The sequence below is a fragment of the Cydia splendana genome, chromosome 23 (genome assembly GCF_910591565.1).
Source record: "Cydia splendana chromosome 23, ilCydSple1.2, whole genome shotgun sequence".
NCBI lineage: Eukaryota > Metazoa > Arthropoda > Insecta > Lepidoptera > Tortricidae > Cydia > Cydia splendana.
This window is the reverse complement of record NC_085982.1, coordinates 1,059,817-1,071,908: the sequence shown is the minus strand read 5'-3', so window position 1 is coordinate 1,071,908 and position 12,092 is coordinate 1,059,817. Positions and strand designations below refer to the sequence as shown.

Sequence of the window (12,092 nt, the reverse complement as noted above, 5' to 3'; positions counted from 1 at the left end):
CTGCATCCGCAACATCCCTAGTGGTAGTTTAGTGGAAGGCCTTCACAATATAAGGCCGCTATTAATTGACCCCATAAATTAACCCCGAGTAATAGACTCCCTATCCCTAGTTTATTTCATCAAAGGAAAGGTATAGAAGGCATGGAATATATACCTAATAGGTCAAATGTAGGTATGAAAGTACAGAGAAGTGGTATGAAGGAGCGAGGTTTTATAAATACAACGTGCTTCTACCCTCTGGACAATACAATTAGAAATAGGTACCTATTAGAACAAATCAAATTATTTTCAGAAAATATTTTAATTTGTTTCAAAATAAATTATAAATATAACTAAAAAAAAGGTCGTATACTAAGAAAAAGTGACCAAGGCCTCCAGTGCCCCAGGCTGGAATCGAAACAGCGTCCTCTGCTATCGCGGCAGGTGCCTCTGGTCCTAGATAAATTGGACGCTTCGATTAGGGTATTTCTAACCTATGTACAAAGTCTCATTCCAAACGCCACATAAATTACTGACATCAGCACAAAATAAGATCCAAACTGTCAATCAATCAAGGGAAAGGTATACAGGGCATTGAATGTATATCTAATATCTATTATCTAGTAGGTCAGATATGGGTATGTAAGAGTAGGAGGGAAATGAAGTGACAGAAAGGAGCCGGGTTTTGAAGAAATTTGCATAATTTTGGTAGTTTTGTAAACAAAGCATGTAAAAAAAAACGGATAGACTAAAAGACAAAATATGTTTTACTTCACAATAAATATCACTTTCGGTCATTTGTTTCAATTAATTCCGTGACAAATCAATTTCATAATTTTAGTGGTATTTAAGTACTTTTATCTACATCTATGGACATGAATAAAAGAATGTAACTAATTACAGTGTATTTGATTTTTTATCACAATCTACGAGTATGTAGTCGTAACGAATGATATTTCAGAACAGACGTATCGTCCCTAAAATGGTAATAAGCAATTTTGAGACTGTTTTGAATTCATATTTATTTTCACCACACCAGCTCGTAAAGGCTCTCTTTATTCTTTAAAAACTCATGAGAAAACTGCATTTTACCCACAAAAGTGTCAAATTGAGTTGATGCAAATTTTGAGTTGTTTCCGTGATTTGATGCACGGTCCGATGCTTATAAGATGTCACAGCGTGTAATTTTTTCAACCAAAAACGTCACTCTAAACACTGATCAGTATCGTATCGCTGTGACATCTTATAAACATTGTTCGAATCAGGTCGGCAATTTATGTTTGTTTCAGATCGACCAACTGTCAATAATTTTATTTCTTAGTTTAGCCGGTTTTACTTTTGGAGTGAATTTCCTCTACAACTGTCGTGAATTACATGAGCAACCTCCTACCACAGATAATATGCAACTAGATATAAAGAAAGTCTCGTTTTGGGCCAAATACTTTGGGTAAGTTACTGGTTATTGTTAAATCATGGATTAATCCATAAGAAAACTTTCGTGAGATACAGTATAGGTACTTATAAAATAAATTATCACGAGTCACTTATGCTTTTAAAGTCGAAAATTACTAGACATTTTTCGCACCATAACGAGGTATTTCAACAGCGGCCACACGCATGGCTATATAATATACGAGTAGACAAATAAATAAATAAATATTGGGGACATCTTACACACATCGACCTACTGTAGGTATAAGGCGACGATATAAACATACCTACTTATAGAGATAAATACATACTTATATACATAGAAAACACCCATGACTCAGGAACAAATATCTGTGTTCACACACAAATAAATGGCCTTACCGGGATTTGAACCCAGGACCATCGGCTTCGCAGACAGGGTCACTAACCACTAGGCCAGACCGGTCGTTTTATTATGTTTTATTTTTACAGTTTTACTTGCGATTTTGACACATAAAGAAATGCGCATAAGTTACACACATGGAACGGGTGAGTTAAACACTGATTTCATTATTCGTAGCATTAAATATATGCATTATAATTAGGAGGTGTCCAGTTTTAATTTCATATATGTGTTTGTTTTTAGGACACCATCCCATCAACTAGCTTAATGAATCTGTGATTAAAATATTCTTGGTAAAGGTATCTTTAATTTACCCACCTATATACATTTTAGCCATATTGGTCATATATTACTATTTTAAAGATGTAAACGTTGAATTGTGCAGAACCAATTGGGCAAGGAACCTTTTTTAGGGTAAGGGCTATTGCAGGTCGACACTTGGAAAGGATTGGGTTTGGATGACGTTATGCAACAGTCTGTCGCAAGTAATTTTAATTTACAAGTCACTTGCACAAAAATATAAATCATAAAAAAAATATTAATGTTGTTACATTCATATTTCGTTTAATTTAAGATCTGTCAAGATGTTTAAAAACAGCAATATCCATAAACACAATTTTCCTGAAAAATACACATTTATTACAAACAACAAAAATGTAAACTAGTGTAATTAATTGGCTTTGATTGAAGGAAATATAAGATTTACATGATATGTTTTAGTCATTAAAATTCCGATTCTCACCGGCTTGCCTAATTCTTTGAAAGCTAGGCACATTTTCTACAATTCGTCAAAAATTTAGTTTTCGAAACTTCTTGAAAGAGCGCCACTAATCATTTATAACTTCTTATTTTCCATCAAATATTTTGTAAGCATCGCTACTAGCAGATTTAAGAAAGAATATAAAGATTGTTTTCTTTTCAAACAGCTTCCATGTTGCATAACATCATCCAGATCCAACAAAAAGTCCCGGTCCATTCGATAAGTAGCAAGCTTTACGAATTCAGTCTCCCATTGTCATCTTTATATCTAAGGTTCGACAAAAAGTTAAGCAACATTCATCAATGTAATGGTTCAATATGTTTATGTTGCTAAATTTTCTACGGTCACTGATGAATTTTATTTTGATCCCTGAGAATCCCCGAGAAGAAAAAAGTTGATAAGCAATGAAACTGAGTCTTTAATATAATTGGGTACTTTCCTCTACTTAAAATAAATTATTTCACACTGTGCACGCAATAAAACATCACATTATTATTAGAAAAACATACATAGCAGTTATTTTTAACCACAATTTCTATTTAATAAATCGGATTGAATAATAAAAAGTAGGTGACTTGACCGTGACGTCATTATACACGTTTCCATATAAATTCCATATTAGCAAATCGTTTTGACAGTTCTAAAAAAGAAGCTGATTTGCCTAGTAGGAAAGTAGCCAATTATGAAACGTGTGAACACAAGCCTTCTTGCGTCTACTGTGGGGCTTAGTCAATTTGTATAAGGATGTCCTATAATATGTACCTATTTATTTATTTACGTATTTCTGTGTACAGTAGGTAATTTGTTTATAGTTTGCAGTAGGAATCCTCTAGACGGAGTTTAGAGCAATTATTTCATGAAACCGATGCTGCCAAAATACTGGGGTGCGGGGAACGAGGTGAGCGAGTCCCGTGCCGTGATTGGTCTGTTCAAAGACACGGACGTCACACAAAGATACTTTGACTCGAAAATGGAGTAAAACTACCGTATATTTGTGGCAGAGGGGTACTATTCTTTATTATTTATTCTTTATTCTTTATTCAAACACTATGTATAAGTTTACAGCTCCAGCCAAGGCACTTATACTGTTAATTAGGTACATATGTTGTCAGTATCAGTCAGTATCATAAGATTAGTAGGTACACTTATTGTATTACACACTTATCTTTATAATTGAACATACATATTATGTATTACTAAGTTACATAGAGATAAAAAAAAGAATCTGATATTAAATAACATAGGTAGAGTTAAAAAAAATCCTGATACTACGTTGTAGGGACGGCCATTTGTCTGCGAATAGACATAGACATCCTTTATTGGTAATGATAAATTACAGGTCACAACTTACATATTATTCAATTATTATAACTAAGACATTATTTACATATTATTTACATATAACTTATTTGTTCATTACGGTCACAACTTATAAAAATAATAGATTGCAATTATTTATATATCATTATTTAAGTGTTATAATTTAATATTCATACACATTATTGAATGTTATTTCTTTATGTTCAATAAATTCTTTATAACTGTAGAAACATTTCTCAATAAGCCATTTTTTTAATTTATATTTAAAACTTGGATCACTTACAGCCTCTGTTATAAATTTTGGCAACTTATTATACACTACAGGTGCTGTAATATGGATAGACTTTGCCGTCTTTTTGAGTGTGTGAGGGATGGTCTTTATTTTGTGCGCGTTTCGAGTGACCCGGGCATTTCCGTCACCTCGTCTCCCATACAGTTCTAGGTTCTCTCTCGCATAGACTGCCGCCTGGAATATTAGAAGTGAAGGTAATGTAAGTATGCCTAGTTCTATAAAATAGGGCTTGGCGCTGTCGTCGTGCTTAGCACGTGCCAGGGTTCGCACAGCGCGCTTCTGCAAGCGGAACACGCGTTCCCATTCAGCAGCTCGGCCCCAGAACTCCAGGCCGTATTGCATTAGGGCTTGTATACTCGCGAAGTAGCACGACCGCACTGCCTGACATTGTAATGTTTGGCTTAGCCTCGCCAGCGCAAAGCAAGCCTTGCTCAGCTTGCCACATACCGCACTGATATGAAGTTCCCACGTAAGGCCTTGGTCGAGCTGGAACCCCAGGAATGTGATAGTTGAAACTTGTTGGATGCTAGTGCCTTGCTGATTTATATTAAGTGGACGGCGTTGTCTGCCCGATAAGTCGAATTGCATGAACTGCGTTTTAGTCAAGTTCAATAGCAGTCCGTTCAAACGGCACCAATCTAAAATATGTTGTGCGGTTGTGTTCAATTTAGATTCCAGCTCGTCCAGGCTCTCGGCCGTGACAACGGCCGCCACGTCATCCGCGTACATGAAGACTTCGCCAACCTTTACGGTGTTCGGGAGGTCGTTCAGCATGAGTGAAAACGCTAGGTTAGATAAAGACGAGCCTTGGGGAACACCTATTTCCGTGGACAAGCCATCCGATTTTAGGTTACCTCCTTGACCCAACACGTATTGTCGTCTCTCACGCAGGAATTCCACCATGAAATGTAAGGCCTGTCCTCGTATGCCATAGTGATGTAGCTTTTCTGATAAGGCTCCGTGGTCCACCACATCGAAAGCTTTTGAGAGGTCGCAGAAAAGTACCGCAACCTCCCTTTTTTCCTCTCGTGCGGTAAGGATCCGACTTATCACTTCACGGGCCATCATCGAGGTAGATCTCCCTGCACGGTAAGCGTATTGCCTTTCGGATAATTGCCCTGTTTTGTTCAGAAAGGCTGTCATGCGAGATGTTATCCCGTTTTCCAGGATTTTAGCAACCGCTGGTATAATGCAAATTTGTCTGTAACAGTTAGAATCACTCGTTTTTCCTTTTCCTTTGTAGATCGGACAGACTCTAATTTGTTTGAGTATTTGCGGATACTTTCCATCGCGTAGCAACTCATTAAAGACTGTCGTTAACGGGGTTGCTAGGTTTGTTGCAACAAGGTTCAGTAGTTCTGTGGAGATACCATATATGTCTTTGGTGTTTTTAATTGCAACTTTGCCAGCTATGATTTTATTGATTTCTATCGGCGAGAATCTACTCAATAGGAGCGAGTTATCATTAGGCGGTCGGGTACAAGACAGCGCGGCGAGAGCGCGCAAAGGGTCGGCGCGCGGGGCTCCGCATTGCTCCGCTGCCGACACGAACTGTTTATTTAAAGTGTCTACTAGTTGTTTTTTTGAGGTAAAACTGGTCCCGTCTGTTTTTTTGATTATGTCAGTAAAATCAGTATATACTTTGCACTGTTTACCGGATTCCGTATTTACAATTTTCCACATAGTTTCACTCATATTGGAACTATCTTTTATTAGGTTTGTATTTCTGCGTTAATTTTGCATAATATGTCTGCGTTTTGGACTGTAGCTATGAAGTTATTTAGTAATTCTATTGCTCGGTACGTGGGTGCGTTTGAACCGTGATAGGTGCGAACATTTGGATATGCAAAAAGGTTTCTGGCTCTACGTGCGCTACGCCCTACTGCAGCTATGTAGTTGTCTGGGGTAAAAATACGCATACGCTCCAGAACGGATGGGTTGTCAATACGATTTCTTAAAAGCAGACAATAGTGTAAGGCAAGCGTTTGCTTACGCCTTAGCTCGAGAGACTCTAACCCTACCATTCCCAATACAAAGGATGACGGAAATAAGTACGGGTAGTATCTGTAATACCTTTTGTAAAGATGTCTAGCAAATTTACGTTGGACGCGCTCGACCATTGTGGTATATTTTGCTTCCCGAGGGTCCCATGCGATAGAATTGTACTCAAGCTTGCTGCGAACATAGGCATTATAAATAATTATTGCGATTTTAGGGTCACGAAATTCAGAAGTCGTTCTAATAATGAACCCTAAAATTTTGTAGGCACTTTTGCAGATATTTATAATGTGTGAGTGCATGTTTAGCTTAGTGTCGAGTGTTAACCCTAGATCTTTTATTTCTGTTACTCGGTCAAGGGGAATGTTAGTAAGAGTATATGTCTGGAGGATATAATCTACAGACCGGCTAAAACTTATTACTTTGCACTTAGATTCATTTAGGTACAAGCGGTTTGTTTTACTCCAGCTGTCAACCATGTTGATTGTTTGTTGCAGTACCGTACAGTCGGATGGATTTACGACCGGTTGAATTATTTTAAGATCATCCGCATAGAATAGTGATTCCACGCCTGATATATTACTTGGCAGATCATTGACCATGATTAAGAAAAGAGTAGGCCCCAGAGTGCTACCTTGACTAACCCCGGAACGAGTGTAATACCTTTCAGATTGGTAAGAGTTTAATTGGACATATTGTGTGCGATTCCTGAGGTAGTCAGAGAAGAAAACAAGAAGTTGAGGGGTGAAACCTAAGGCTGACAGTTTGCATAGGAGAGTATTGTTGTCAACTAAGTCGAAAGCTTTCTTGAAGTCGAAATAAACAACATCAACTTGTCGTGCAGTATCCATTTGGCGCAAAACGCTATCAAAGAAGCAAATGGGGTTGGTAGTAGTGGATCGTGAAGCGCGGAATCCATGTTGACAATCTACTAATTTACGATTTATCTGATTAAGTAAGCAGTGGTTTAGAATGGTCTCAAACACTTTTCCAAACACGGACAATACAGCAATGGGCCTGAAGTTTGTGATATCGGAGGACTTACTTATCTTAGGAATTGGGGTCACTCTTGAGACCTTCCATTGGGATGGATATACGCCCAGCTTGAGTGATAGGTTGTATATGTGAAGTAACGAGTGTTCTAACAAGCATACACAGTCCTTGACTAGAAACGGGGGTATACCATCAGGCCCAGCTGACGACTTAGGTTTGAGTTTCCGAATAGCGGCTCTGATTTCTGAAATACTGATAGTTGGGATAGCAATCATAGATTCATTGTTGTTACCAGCCTCCAGTTCCGCTTTTTTGGGATCTAGTTGCGGAGCTTCAGGCTGGAATACGGAGCTAAAGAAGGACGCAAAAGCATCGACTGCTTCTTGATCAACGACTGTTTTACCTTTATATATGTATTCAGATATTATGTTTCTATTCTGTTGTTTACTTTTTACATATTTCCAAAATTCTTGAGGGTTTTTACTTATATTACATTCAATATCATGAAGATATTTTTTATAAGATTTGTTAATTAACTCCTTTACGAGAGACCTGTAGTATTTAAACATTTCGAGGTTAAATTGTAGGCCTAATGATTTAAATGTCTTTAAGTGATAGTATTTTAGTTCGATATATTTTTTGATTTCCGGTGTGTACCACGATGGATATGTATATACTTTAGTTTTGGGTAAACGTTTGGGCACAGTAACATTGAAAACGCCGTAGAGTTTTTTGTAAAAAACGTCTACCGCAGAATCAATGTTATTTGAATTAAGAACATCAGACCAGTCAATAGACTCTAGTTCTGTATACAAGGCAGAGAAATCAGCTTTAAAAAAATTCCATCCCGTCGGAGCATCACTATGTTCAACACTACGTGACGGTGAAGATAATGTGGTCCGTCTTGCCTGTCCTCTTGGCAGGGTGACAGTCACTCCTAAAGGTGGGTGATATGGATCTATTGGTATCAACGGCTCGACATCGCTACCCACGCACACGTCACTGAGACTAGTTAAAACTAAATCCAAAATGCCTCCATATTCGTTACAAATTTTGTTTAATTGCCTAAGTTTGCAAAATTCGGTGAAACAGTTAAATTGGTCAACTACAGTTTTTGTGCATGAGGAGAGGTTGAAATCGCCAATAATAATGGATTTTATGGTAGAAAATGTACAAATTGCATTCTCAATACACGTTAGTACGCGAAGATACTGATCTCTATTATAATTTGGCGGTAGGTATGCTACACATATAAGAATTTTATTATTTTTAATATGAAGTATAACAAATAATATCTCCATGTCTGGTGTCAAGCCATCAATTTGCATTACTAACTGAGGTTTGTAAATATCTTTCACTGCTAGCAGAACTCCTCCCCATCCCGCGTCGCCTGCTCTATCCTTACGGAACACGGTGTAGTCCGACGGGAAGAGCTCAGCATCTTGTATCGAGCTAGTTAGAAATGTTTCAGTGAGCGCAAATATGTCACAGGCACTTGCGAGGGCATTTCTATAAAAGAGCGAGGTTCGGCTACGTAGTCCCCTAACATTTTGGTATATTATTTGTATTCTAGTAAAGCGGTTTTTGTTATGTATTGTTTTTGTCTGCGTAATTTTGTCGAAAGGGCTGATTCCAAGGTTTGACACATACGTCTTTTGGCCAGTTATCAGGGATCATAATTCTATCTAACAGACTCGATGGCACAGTAAGCTTAAATGAAGCATATTGACCGCGGGATTTAAGACATTCAACTTTAAATGTGTCACAATCATAACCTGTAATAACTTTTAAATGATTTTTAACTACATCATCGGGGGTTCCCAACTTCACATAATATAGGTGAATTTGTCTCATCCATTCAGACGCTTGGAGTTGAGAAATGCAAGTGGTAGCACAGCCCCGTATGATTCCCTTTAGTGACTTTCTATGGTCGTTAATTTCTGATAGGCCATTTTGGGTTGGATTTGTTTCGCGAGATGTTGATGGTGGTACCTTAAGCGGTGCGGCAGGAGTAGTAGACACTTGATTGTCTTTGTTTTTGTTAGGTTTGGAATCGTTGTTTGTTCTTGCCTTGGGACTGGAGCGAATAACGGGCTGGACTGGTAGTAGGATAGGAGAAGCTGGTGCTGTGGTGGTGGTTACAGCGGCGGCGGCAGCGGCGTAGGATGGATAAGTATTGGTAGTTGCGGGGGTGGTAGCAGAAGCGGCGACGGGAGCAGCAGGGGTGGAGGTGTAGGCAGGTGCAGATGTAGCGACGGGAGCAGCAGGGGTGGAGGTGTAGGCAGGTGCAGATGTAGCGACGGGAGCAGCAGGGGTGGAGGTGTAGGTAGGGGCAGATGTAGCGACGGGAGCAGCAGGGGTGGAGGTGTAGGTAGGGGCAGATGTAGCGACGGGACCGGCAGTTGCAATGGGAGCATTGTGCTCACTTAGTCCTGTAACATTGTTGTGTAGTACGGCAGTAATCTTATTAATAAGTGTCGGGATTAATTCATCTGACACCCTCTTGCAAATTTTATCTATTAGACGTTCATTAAATGATTCTTCAATTTCCTGGCGTACAATAGATCGAATACTTTCAAAGTAAAGAATGTCGTCGCGGAAAGTCTCATTGCAATACTGCACACTAGTATTTAGTACATTTGGAGACCGCTCTCGCCGTGTTGTGATGTTTCCAAACATGGAGTTATCTGCTTCGTAGATAGGAACAGAAGGAGCGTTGGAAGTACTGGGATTCGGTATAGGAGTAATTGACTTCTTGGTTTTATTAACGATATTCGTCTTTCCATAATTTTGGTTACAGTGACGGCATTTCCAGTTACTTTTATTTTCTATGGTCATAAGGGTAAACCGTTTAAAACTTACGCCCATTTCTTCTAGACAGTCTAGGCAGTACCTGGAGTGGCAGGAACAACAATCCAGAAAATTTCTGTGGGTCACCGTGCTACATTTACTACACAGAACCATTATCGAATAGTATTTTAGCAAATTTATAAATATATATCAAAGAAAATACGTATATAATGAAGTAAAATAATGAAAATAAATTTTATTGACGTTGACGTTTATGACACGTTCTTTCTTTCTTCTTTCTTCTTGACTGGATATGCTCAGTCTGGAGGATGTCTTGACTGTGTTTGCAGTAAACACAGTAAACAGTAAGTAAGTCGGCTTCGTTAGTGCGCGGTGACCACAGAATTTGTCCGCCACGGAAGCCCAATAATAACCGAGACGCCCAAACTTCAGTCTAGATAGTTAACTTTGAGGAGCAGGTCATAAGCGATAGCGGATTTAAAATGTGTATTGACATACCTATTATGAAATTATATTATAACTGTAACACGTTCAAAATTATAATTATATCTATTTCGCGTGATCACTAATATTACGAGACCGCAAAATCGCATAGCATTACAGGCAACAGTAAAAGCTATAGGGATCGTGCGCGTTGGAGGGTCTGCCATCTTGTGGCTGAATCGGAAACATATGTGCAAAGCAAGTGCTACCATCTACCGTTCTTGTCGGTACGTTTCCTTGTGCATAGTAGGTTCTGCCATCTTTTGGGCTACATCGGAAACGTAAACGACACATTTACGCCTCGCGCCAAAAATCTGACGGCTCCTATGCTGCCCCCTATAGTTCATGCACGGGGCCGATTGTTGTAAGTTGTAACGTTACTGCTACAGAGTTGGAGCGGACAATGTCACTGTCAATTAATTTTATTGTTATTTGGTAATGTCGGTGTTTTTTGGTACCTATAAAAAAGGTTGTTACGTATTTTAAAATTGTGGTTCCACCATTGTTATACTGCCACTCATTCGCACTCAACGCTTTGCTTCCAGCTTTGTTATGCGAACGGCTAAGGAGTGGGACTCAGTTTCTGCAAATTTATTCCCAACGCACTATAAAGCATGATTCACGCCTCACGCTAGACAGGGCCGCGGCCGGACTGGGGCTTTCGGCGGTTCGTTTTCTATGGAAAGCACCACGTGATCGCCGATCAGCTTTCATACAAAATGACATGTCGGACACCTCGGCCCGGGCACGGCCAGGTCTTGCGTGTCATCCTTAACTTAGATCTTTTCAAATACGTTTACGTGTACGTTACGTGCTGAGGTGGCGGCGCTGAGAAAACGGGAGAAGTACGCGGAATTGGACGGCTATTTGTTTGTGCCTCTGGCGGTCGAAACGGCTGGTTGTTGGTGCTCAGAGGCTAGAGAGTTTTTTAAGGAGGTTGGGAACCGTTTGCGAGATAGAGGCCTGGATCCCCGCTCCGGGTCATTCCTGGTGCAGAGGTTGTCCATCGCGATTCAGCGCGGTAATGCGGCGAGCGTTTTGGGCACCTTTGCGCCAGGGATGACGCGGGGTGGGATATTTGACTGACTCAGTAGTCAGTCAGTCAGTACTGCTTTGTTTTTGACTTGTGTTTTTTTTTGTGTTATGTAACTTGTGTAAATGTAATGTAATTATGTGATGTATTTTATAATTAATGTAATTTTGGTGTAATACGTTTATCCAATAAAAAATAAAACAAAATAACTTGTTTAAATCGCAAATTGGTCCCCGCTTAGACTAGCCCCTAAACTAGTGCCCTAGTATAACATGTAAAGCAGGCATCCAGTGACAAAGGCCCCACACAAGCCGAGTTCACAACTAAATCACTAGTTCGGTTCGCGACGCCATGGTGGAGTTTACAAAGACCACTTATTAAGGGAGAAGAAAACAATAAACCACGTATATACATCTAGTAACAGTAACTTTTATCAGATGATCAGATATATAGCCTGATGGTAAGCAATTACTGTCGCCCAGGGACACACGTAGCACATACATAGAACACCCTCTGTCGACTCTGAAGGTTGGACAACGAAAGAAAAAACCGGACAAGTGCGAGTCGGACTCGCCCACCGAGGGTTCCGTACTTTTGTTATAGCGGCAAC

The 12,092-nt window shown here is 39.4% G+C and overlaps 1 protein-coding gene and 1 long non-coding RNA gene across 10 annotated transcripts in view; one reads left to right on the top strand and one right to left on the bottom strand.

Moving 5' to 3' along the window:
• LOC134801938 (hemicentin-1) overlaps positions 1 to 12,092 on the bottom strand; it is a 669,034-nt gene that overhangs the window by 98,099 nt on the left and 558,843 nt on the right. The gene's annotated exons all lie outside the window — the stretch shown is intronic.
• Positions 841 to 2,601, top strand: LOC134801962 (uncharacterized). The gene is made up of 4 exons (XR_010145775.1): positions 841 to 964; positions 1,269 to 1,426; positions 1,882 to 1,938; positions 2,036 to 2,601. It is a non-coding gene; the product is annotated as an uncharacterized LOC134801962 (long non-coding RNA).